A 10,278-nucleotide genomic window follows, 5' to 3' on the forward strand; every position below is an offset into this window, starting at 1 on the left:
GGGTGGCAGTTCCATGCCAAACCCCCTTTTGGCCCTTCTTGGCATTTAACAGCTAGTGCTTGGTCACTTCTGGGCAAAGCATCTCAGCCAGGCTTCATGTTTCAGTTGAAATTTGATGGAGTTCCGGGGTTGTCAGAAAAGAGCATCTGGGTGCTGTGTTATGTCCAGCAACCCCCCAACAACTTTCATTGCTCTGTTTTAGTGTTCTACGGTTTCCTCGGAACCAGTGCACAGAAGGGACCCAGCAGCCTTTTAACAGCCCAGTTTCTGTTTCGTGATGCCTCCCCTATGGCTGGGTCAGGCTTTTCTCCACCTCTTGTTTCAGCGAGGTCCCCGGCTGTCGTCGCAGCATAGCTGGCTAGATCTACAGTAACACACCATTTTGTGATGTCTTTCAACGAGCAGCTCTGGCCGATCGTATACAGAGCGGCAAAGACTCACTGCCGCCCCACCCCAGGAGTTGCCTTTGTCGCTGACGCACCCTCACCGAATTGCGTGATCTCTTCTGCGAGGCTGCTGCTCTCTGTCGTGGCCAGCAGGTCACTGAGAGCAGAACGTACGCTGGATGTATGGAAATGGACTTGCCTGGCCTAAGGGGAGTGACTCTAAACACATCAGTCTGCTTTTCCAAGGAGACACCGAGACACATTTTTGAAGGGCGCTGCGTGGTCGGGTGTAACGCTTTGCAATTTCTAGAGAGCTTTGTTATTTTTCCCCCTGCAAGAATTTGCAGCACTGGCTGGCTCCATGGACTGGCCATGGGAGATAGAGCCTGTCATGTCCCTGGGAAACGGGGCATGTCTGGGGCTCCTTTCCTTCAAACAGCTCTCCGCAGGGGCCAGCACAGGCTGTGCCAGTTCAAGGGGATTTCATGGGCACTCAAACAGCCCTAGCATTGGGAGAGCGCCACCTCTGTCCTTCTTGGATGCCTGTGACACTCTGGGGCCTCATTCAGCTGGATCAGTGACCCCAGCCTGGGCGAGGTCAACTGGGAGGTCCCCTTCTGCAACTGCCGCACCTCAGAAGCTCCCAGCCACTTGGGCAGCTTTGTCAGCAGGAAGACCAAGAGCTAGAGGACCCACAGAGACTCAGTTCTCCTTTCTTTCCCTAGAGGCAGCCCTGAATGTGTCACCCAGAGACGGTCCCTGAACTCAGGCTTGCTCAGATGAGGGCAATGTGGCCTCATGTGCAGGATGTCAACTGATCGCCGCAGAGGTAAGGAGGGGATCTCCTCCTGCGTCTACTACACTGCACCATTAGCCTGGTGCGTCATAGGAGCATTCACCTTCCACTGAGGTATGTGTCAGTGGCCATTGCTGGAGGCAGGAGACCGGTCGTGGTGCGCCAATGCTCTGTGTCCCTGGGCACACACCAACTGCTACCCTCCGTCCTGCCTCCTCCTGGGACAGGACTAAAACAAGATCTCGCACCCAGAAGGACAGGTCAGACACCTTTACGCTTCACAGAAACAAGAGTGGGCGCCGGCTGCGAACCAAGTTCCGATCCACACCTCCCCAGGGTTTGAAGGTGGATTGCACCCAGCACTATGGTTCTCCTCCATCTCTGGAGATTGGACTTGCTGGCTCATGCCTGATCCAGACCCACACTCCCTAGAGCTCAAAGGACATGGGTTGGATGTTCCGGCTGGGCCCATCTCTAATGGAAGCATGGTACTGCAGCCAGACCTGTTTCTCATGTAGGCCTCACCTGAACTGTCTGGATCACCTTGTGCTGCTGGCTGCTCGCCGGCTTTGAAACCTAGCAAAGGCCTGGTCCATCATTATCTCCCAGGGTGGGGCTGCAGCTTGTATCTGTTACTAGCACCAGCGGTTGCTTCGAGCCTTGCACTCCCTTCATCCCCGACTGGTCAGCAGCCGATCCTAGACGGGAACATCTCCAGGCATGGGCTGCCCTTTCCTGGCCTCCACCATGACTTGCAGGTGCAGTTACTCACACCTCACCGAGCTCTGCACACCAGCCGTCGGCTTCCCCATTCACACCATTGCACGAGCAGCTCATTGGACAGCGAGGTCTCCTTGACAACCAGACCCTCCAAAGCCCCAGGTTCTCTCTGTGTCTGAAGAAAAGATTTTTAAAGAGACATTTCTTTTTTTATTTTTTGGCCTGGAAAGCAGATGCCATTTTCCCTTCCCTGCCAAGGTGCTTGTTAGTCAAACCATCACGCAATCTCTCCCCCCGCCCTCACCCCCAAATCTGGCCACCTCTGGTGCAAAAAGCAGCTGTTCTTTACCAGTGCATTGCAAAACCGTCCAGCACAACGGGAAAGGAAGGGACCAGTGCCATGTCCAATTGAAACCGAGGAGGTGAATTTAGACAGGGAGAATATAATTATCCACGTGCCAGGACCCCTGGGTTAACTGCTGGGTCTACTGTCTGCAGAAAGTGATCCCGGCTCGTTACATGACCTCTTCAGTCCTTGGTTTTGCACCTTACCGCCTGCCTGCCTACATCTCATTCAATAGACAGCCTGTCCACCACAGCTCACCCTACCACCCCCCGGGGCAGGATCAGTATGGGCAGAGGGGGAAGTCACACATTACTCCCTGCAGTAGTAGCCCTCCGGCACCACACTGGGGTCTTGCAGACAGTGTGGGGCAGGTCCCCCTTACTGAGTCACCTGCATTGTTCTCGGCTAAACAGCATGCCCTCCTTGCCCCAACGCAACCGCCTGCAGTGCAGCACTGGCTTCATAGGGGACAGCGCCCCCTACAGGGGCACCTCCCCAGGGCGATGGCACTGGGGCATTAGTCACACTGAGTCAAAAGGGAACGTGCCCCCCCTAGGCTTTTCCTGGAGGTTGCCCTTCCGCATGCTGACCTGGCTTCCCACTGCTCAGCTTGCGAAACCTGCTACAAGGCAACCCCCCAGCCACCGGGCACCGCCCGCCATATGCCCAGCAACAGCAGTGGCAGGCTCAGAACGTAGCCCAGGGTAAATTTAGTGGCAAACACGCCACAATGGTTAAATGGCCCATTTTTCTCAAGCAAAGACTGAGGGGCAAAGATTTTTTTCCTCTTTCCAACGGAAAACAGAGCCCCGGGCTGGCTTCTTACACCTGCCTCGCACTCAGTGCTGGGCTTTACCACAGAAAGGAACAGGGACTCCTCCGTTTGGCCTCTTCCTTTGACACCCGGGCCACAAAGCATTCCAGTGCCGGGCTCGTTTCCACTTCACAGGACAGGGACTTGAAAGACACGTATTTCTTTAGAAACATTTTGAAATTAGGGAGATAAGAGACAGGCTTTAGGCAACACTTCAGTGGCAACACTCGACAGGGTTCCCAGCGCTGCGTTCTCCCGGGGAGGGGTGTGCACGTATAATAAATTTATACATTTCTAACTTTGATGGAGTGAATTAAAATCAAGCTGTGCTTTATACTTTCATTTTTAATAGGACCACTGTGGGCACAGAATAGCAAGCCCCGGAATGTCAGTAATGGGCAGAGAGAGTGATCGTGTTCTGCGGATGAAAAAGAAAAAGAGCGATGGATGTTTCAACCTTCTCTGCTGCCGGAGTCGGGCCATTAACCGCGTGGCTGCTGCACGGCTCGGCCTGGGTATTGGCTGCAGTTTCCTTCCCTGGGTGGAACGTTAAGGAGGGACATGATGGATAATCCGCAAAGAGATTTGCTGGGGGGTTGGTCCAGAAAAGCCCCCAAAGTCTTGTTGTGACAGGGGTGCTCTGCTCATTGCTGAAATGGCGCCTCCTCCTGGCTGCTCTGGGGATTAGCTCTGTGAGGCAGACTCCCCTTCCTGTGCTTGCATGCTGTCTCCCTGTCTCCCGCTCTCAGCTCACAGCCTCTCTCTCGCTCCACGAGCTGCTGCTGCCTCCTCGTGACTCGGCCCTCCGGCCAGGTCACTCCGTGTTCCCCCCTTCCGGGGTAGAGTCCTTCAATGTTTCTTCTGCTCCAGGGGCCTCTGGCGGTCCTCATGCCCGGTGCCCTGACCTTATCACTCCTGAAGTGGCTCAGGCAGTCTTCCTGACAGTTCACTGCCCTGCCGGTGCCACTAGCGGGCAGGGGAACCCAACCCTGCCCTCTAATCCTGGTTCCAGCCCAGGGACCCTGCACCACCCAGCCAAGGTCTGTTCAGTCCCCAACCTTGCTGCTCACTCCATGGCCTCTTCCGATCCCATGTCCCACAGGCTCTCTTCTCTACCCTGCTCTCTTCTGTATATGCCCTGCCTCTAGGCCAGGCCCCCAGGGGCCTACTCCTTCCCTGGGTTAATCCTTCCCTCTCTACTACAGAGGGTGACTGCAAATTTCTTCCCAGCAGCCTTTGCTGCTGCCAGCTTCCAGGATTTATGCTGGCCCAGCCCACCTCTGCTCATGGGAGCTCCCTCCTAATTAGGCTTTTCTCTCACCCTTAATTCCCCCAGTTTGCGGCCTAATTGGCTGACTGGGCCCCTTGGCCTAGCTCAGCCCTCTCAGAGCCAGCATGGAGAGTCCACCCCATCACACTCACCCAGAGCCATGGTTTATCTGATTCATTTCTTCTCCGTTTCTTGGATTGTTATTGTAGCAGCGGAGGGGGCCATGCCCAAGTGAGATCACAGCCCTCGCTGTTCAAACACAAAGTAAGAGTCCCTGCCCCAGAAAGCTCACAGTACAGCCAGACAAAGGGTGGGAGAATGGTGGGATTAGTAGCCTCGTTCCACAGACGGGCACGGAGGCCCAGAGAGACTGAGTGACTCACATAGGGAGACAGTGACAGAGCAGGGAAACAAACCCAGAGTTTCAGATTTCCAGTCCGGCTTCTTAACCATCGGATCACCCTCCCTGCCCCTCAATCCAGCCGGCTCCTTCTCCCTTGCCCCGCCTCGCCCATTCTACTCTTCCCTCTGGCCACAGTCAGCCTCCCTGAGCCCTCCCCTCCCGAGCCTCAGTTCATAAGGACGCCGGCGTCCCACTTCGATTCCCTGTGTGCTACCGTAATGCACTGCTCAGCCAGTTACACATCCTGCTCTGAGCCTGAGCTAGAGAGATTGCAGGTCTGCCAGGGTATATCTACACCAGAGGTCCCCAAACTGTGGGCCGCGCCCCCCCTAAGGGGGGGCATAGCAGAACATCTGGGGGGTGCGGCGGGTCCATGCCAGCCCCCACGGGGGCGGGGAGGGGGTGCCACCCAGCCCCATTCCAGTCCCACCCCCAGCCGTGTCCCCGGCTCCCGGCCCTGCCCCCAGCCCCAGCTGCTGGCTGCAGCATCATTCCCAGCCTGGGGCTGAGGCTGGGGGGAACCCGGGAGTGGAGCCGCACCTGGCCGCAGGCCCAGCTGCCAGACCCCACCACAGTCCAGCTGCAGCTCCACCCCCAGCCTTAGCCTCAGCCCCTGGCCCCACTCCCAGCCCGGACCCACCCCCAACCTTGGCCCCTTTAGCCCTGTCCACGTCCTCTAATGCCATGCCCCACCCCCAATCCTGGCTCTGTGGGAGGCGGGGCCACGACCCTCAAAAGCTTGGGGACCGCTGACCTACACCCTGCAGCCAGGAGCGGGCCTCCCAACCTGGTAGACAGCCTCTGCCAAAAACAGCTCGGGCCGGCCACTCCCAGTGCTGCAGTCACCACACAGCTGGTTTTGGCATGCTAGCTCGAGCAGAGTTTGTCAAAGTTTGGCTGGGCTCGGGGCGCTCCTTACAGCCCTGACTCTGGAGCCTGGCTGCTTAGCGAAAGCTGTAGAGACTAGAACCAGTCGTGCCTTTCTTTTTTTTTTTCCAACTCACGCCGCTTCGTCAAAACTGAAACTGTTTGTGAAGCAAGCTCAGGTTGGATGAATCTCCCGGCTAGAAAGAAGGTCCAGAAGAAATGTTGGACAACTGTCGAATAAGTTCCTAAACAAAAATGCCAGTTGTCCAGTTCCCATGGACTTTTTGTTTTGAAATGTACATAAAATAAGGGGGGGGAAATCATTTTTTGGTTCATGAACAATTTTGAGGTTTTGACATTTCATCCCGATTTGCGATGAGAAAAATGTTGAACTCTCAAAAGTAGCCACAGAATAAGAAAACCATTTCCTGCCCAGCCCTAGAAAATACGCATATGTTCAGTGCTAGCATTCCCCAGGGTGACTAAGAGCTTGTTTACACTTAAATGGCTACCAGGGGGCCGCAGTAGTGCTTCAGCGTAGACACTTACTACAGCAACGAGAGGGGTTCTCCTGTCAGCATAGGTAACCCATCTCCCTGAGAGGTGGTAGCTAGGTCAACAGAATTTTTCCACTGACCTAGTGCTGCCTACATGTGGGCATGGCTACACTTGCAGATGTAGGGTGCTGAGAGTTAAACCAGCCCTCGGAGAGCACAGTAGGGAAAGCACTGTAGTCTGTCCACACTGTCAGATTCAAGCGCACTGGCTTGACCACATTAGCAACTCTTGCAATAGCCACAGAATCATAGAATATCAGGGTTGGAAGGGACCCCAGAAGGTCATCTAGTCCAACTGCCTACTCAAAGCAGGACCAATCCCCAACTAAATCATCCCAGCCAGAGCTTTGTCAAGCCTGACATTAAAAACTTCAAAGGAAGGAGATTCCACCACCTCCCTAGGTAATGCATTCCAGTGCTTCACCACCCTCCTAGTGAAAAAGTTTTTCCTAATATCCAACCTAAACCTCCCCCACTGCAACTTGAGACCATTATTCCTCGTTCTGTCATCTGCTACCACTGAGAACAGTCTAGATCCATCTTCTTTGGAACTCCCTTTCAGGTAGTTGAAAGCAGCTGCCAAATCCCCCCTCACTCTTCTCTTCCGCAGACTAAACAATCCCAGTTCCCTCAGCCTCTCCTCATAAGTCATATGTTCCAGCCCCCTAATCTTTTTTGTTGCCCTCCGCTGGATGCTTTCCAATTTTTCCACATCCTTCTTGTAGTGTGGGGCCCAAAACTGGACACAGTACTCCAGATGAGGCCTCACCAATGTCGAATAGAGGGGAACGATCACGTCCCTCGATCTGCTGGCAATGCCCCTACTTATACAGCCCAAAATGCCATTGGCCTTCTTGGCAACAGGGGAACACTGTTGACTCATATCCAGCTTCTCGTCCACTGTAACTCATAGGTCCTTTTCTGCAGAACTGCTGCCGAGCCATTCGGTCCCTAGTCTGTAGCGGTGCATGGGATTCTTCCATCCTAAGAGCAGGACTCTGCACTTGTCCTTGTTAAACCTCATGAGATTTCTTTTGGCCCAATTCTCTAATTTGTCTAGGTTCCTCTGTATCCTATCCCTCCCCTCCAGCGTATCTACCACTCCTCCCAGTGTAGTGTCATCTGCAAACTTGCAGAGGGTGCAATCTACACCATCCTCCAGATCATTAAATGAAGATATTGAACAAAACCGGCCCCAGGATCGACCCTTGGGGCACTCCGCTTGATACTGGCTGCCAACTAGACATGGAGCCATTGATCACTACCCGTTGAGCCCGACAATCTAGCCAGCTTTCTACCCACTTTATAGTCCATTCATCCAGCCCATACTTCTGTAACTTGCTGGCAAGAATACTGTGGGAGACCGTGTCAAAAGCTTTGCTAAAGTCAAGGAATAACACGTCCACTGCCTTCCCCTCATCCACAGAGCCAGTTATCTCATCATAGAAGGCGATTAGATTAGTCAGGCATGACCTTCCCTTGGTGAATCCATGCTGACTGTTCCTGATCACTTTCCTCTCTTCTAATTGATTCCTTGAGGACCCGCTCCAGGATTTTTCCAGGGACTGAGGTGAGGCTGACTGTAGTTCCTGTAGTTCCCCGGATCCTCCTCCTTCCCGTTTTTAAAGACGGGCCCTGCATTCGCCTTTTTCCAGTCGTCCGGGACCCCCCCGATCGCCAGGAGTTTTCAAGGATAATGGCCAATGGCTCTGCAGTCACATCCGCCAACTCCTTCAGCACTCTCGGATGTAGCGCATCCGGCCCCATGGACTTGCGCTCGTCCAGCTTTTCTAAATAGTCCCCAACCACTTCTTTCTCCACAGAGGGCTGGTCACCTCCTCCCCATGCTGTGCTGCCCAGTGCAGCAGTCTGGGAGCTGACCTTGTTCGTGAAGACAGAGGCAAAAAAACCATTGAGTACATTAGCTTTTTCCACATCCTCTGTCACTAGGTTGCCTCCCTCATTCAGTAAGGGGCCCACACTTTCCTTGACTTTCTTCTTGTTGCTAATATACCTGAAGAAACCCTTCTTGTTACTCTTAACATCTCTTGCTAGCTGCAACTCCAGGTGTGATTTGCCCTTCCTGATTTCACTCCTGCATCCCCGAGCAATATTTTTATACTCTTCCCTGGTCATTTGTCCAATCTTCCACTTCTTGTAAGCTTCCTTTTTGTGTTGAAGATCAGCAAGGATTTCACTGTTAAACCAAGCTGGTCGCCTGCCATATTTACTATTCTTTCTACACATCGGGATGGTTTGTCCCTGTAACCACAATAGGGATTCTTTAAAATACAGCCAGCTCTCCTGACTCCTTTCCCCCTCATGTTATTCTCCCAGGAGATCCTGCCCATCAGTTCCCTGAGGTTGTCAAAGTCTGCTTTTCTGAAGTTCAGGGTCCATATTCTGCTGCTCTCCTTTCTTCCTTGTGTCAGGATCCTGAACTTGGACCATCTCATGATCACTGCCTCCCAGGTTCCCATCCACTTTTGCTTCCCCTACTAATTCTTCCTGGTTTGTGAGCAGCAGGTCAAGAAGAGCTCTGCCCCTAGTTGGTTCCTCCAGCACTTGCACCAGGAAATTGTTCCCTACACAGAGAGCAGTGCATTGTGGTAGCTATTCCGGCATGCAAGTGGCTGCAACGTGCTTTTCAAATGGGGGGTGGGGGTGGGGTGGAGTGTGACAGGGAGCGTGTTAGGTGTATGTGGGGCAAGAAAGAGTGGGTTTTAGGGGGGCTGAGACAAGCATGCTGTCTTGTAAATTCAGGCAGCAGCAGACCCCCCTCCCCCCACCCCTCAAGCAACATTCCACAGTAATGGTTGCTTTGTCCCAGAGCAGATAAGCAGCCGGCTGTCAGAAACGGCGCTATCAAAGGGCATAGCCGCATTCCTGCAGCCGAGTTCAAAACAATGAGAAGCGTGGCCACTTGACTTAAGGGGATTATGGGACATTTCTGGAGGCCGATCGCAGCGCAGAGTAATGCAACATCTCGTTCACACTGACACTGGGGCGTTTCAGCCAAGACTCACCAAGTGTTATGCTTCTCGTGGAGGTGGATTACCAGGAGCGCTCCAGCTGCAGAGTCCTGGCACTCTACGTGCCTTGGCAGTGTGGACGGGTCATGAGTTCGGGTGCCTGGGGCTGCTTTAATGTGCTCTAACTTGCAAGTGTAGCCAAGTCCACAGGGACTGAGGTCATCTTACTGACCTAAAAATCCACACCCCCCAGACCAATGTAGTTAAAATGACCTAATTTTCTAGTGTAGACCAGGCCTCCACACTGGTCTGAGCTGCTGTCTCTGTCAGGTACTTGGGATGATCCCAGGAAGTATGTCACCCACTGGCCAGTGTGTATTACATGTCCTACTCTGTGTCTCATCTCCAGAGAAGCAGCATTTGTTCAGTGCCAAGCTACAGAGCATGGCACTTTAGTTCAAGCTGTGGAGACGCATGCTCAGAGCTCTGGATGTCCCTGGTGCTTTGGACAAGATAGCAGGTCTCACGCTATTCCGCAGGTATCTCCCAGCTCTGTCTCTGGCTGAGCTATCCAGATTTCGTCTGCCCTAGCATTTCCTCAGGTCAGCGTCCTGCAGAATGCATCACTTCACCTTCCTTCTAAGACCAGAGCAGGCCAGAACTGGCTAGATCTCCTTGGCAGAACCTGCTTTTGGACCATGTAGGTTTTTATATCCTGGATTGTAGGTTCAAAGAAGTCCAAACATTTTAAGAGGATCTGTCAGATTTATTAAAAAAAAACCCAAAACCAAAAAAAAACAACCCACCTCTCAAAACCAAATTGTTTCAAGTAAGAGATGAGATTATTACAAGTGAAACAATCTATGCAGCCCATGGGACCTTCTTGACAATAACACGGTAAATTGGAGGGGAAACTCTCTGGTGCAAAGACGGTTTTGTTGTTTGTTTGTAAAGTGCCTAGTGCGATTGAATAAGAACAAGGATAAGATGTAAGCGAGAGAATGACAAGACACCCCAGCTAAACTTCACGGGGTGCTCTGCAAAGAGCAGCAGTAGATGGGGAAACAGCTGGTTATTCCGCTTCTAGCAGACACATTAAAAAAAAAATCAGCATTGCTATGGCGTTTTTGACTTTTATTTTTCAGAG

The sequence above is a fragment of the Caretta caretta genome, chromosome 4 (assembly GCF_965140235.1).
Source record: "Caretta caretta isolate rCarCar2 chromosome 4, rCarCar1.hap1, whole genome shotgun sequence".
In the NCBI taxonomy this organism is placed as follows: domain Eukaryota; kingdom Metazoa; phylum Chordata; order Testudines; family Cheloniidae; genus Caretta; species Caretta caretta.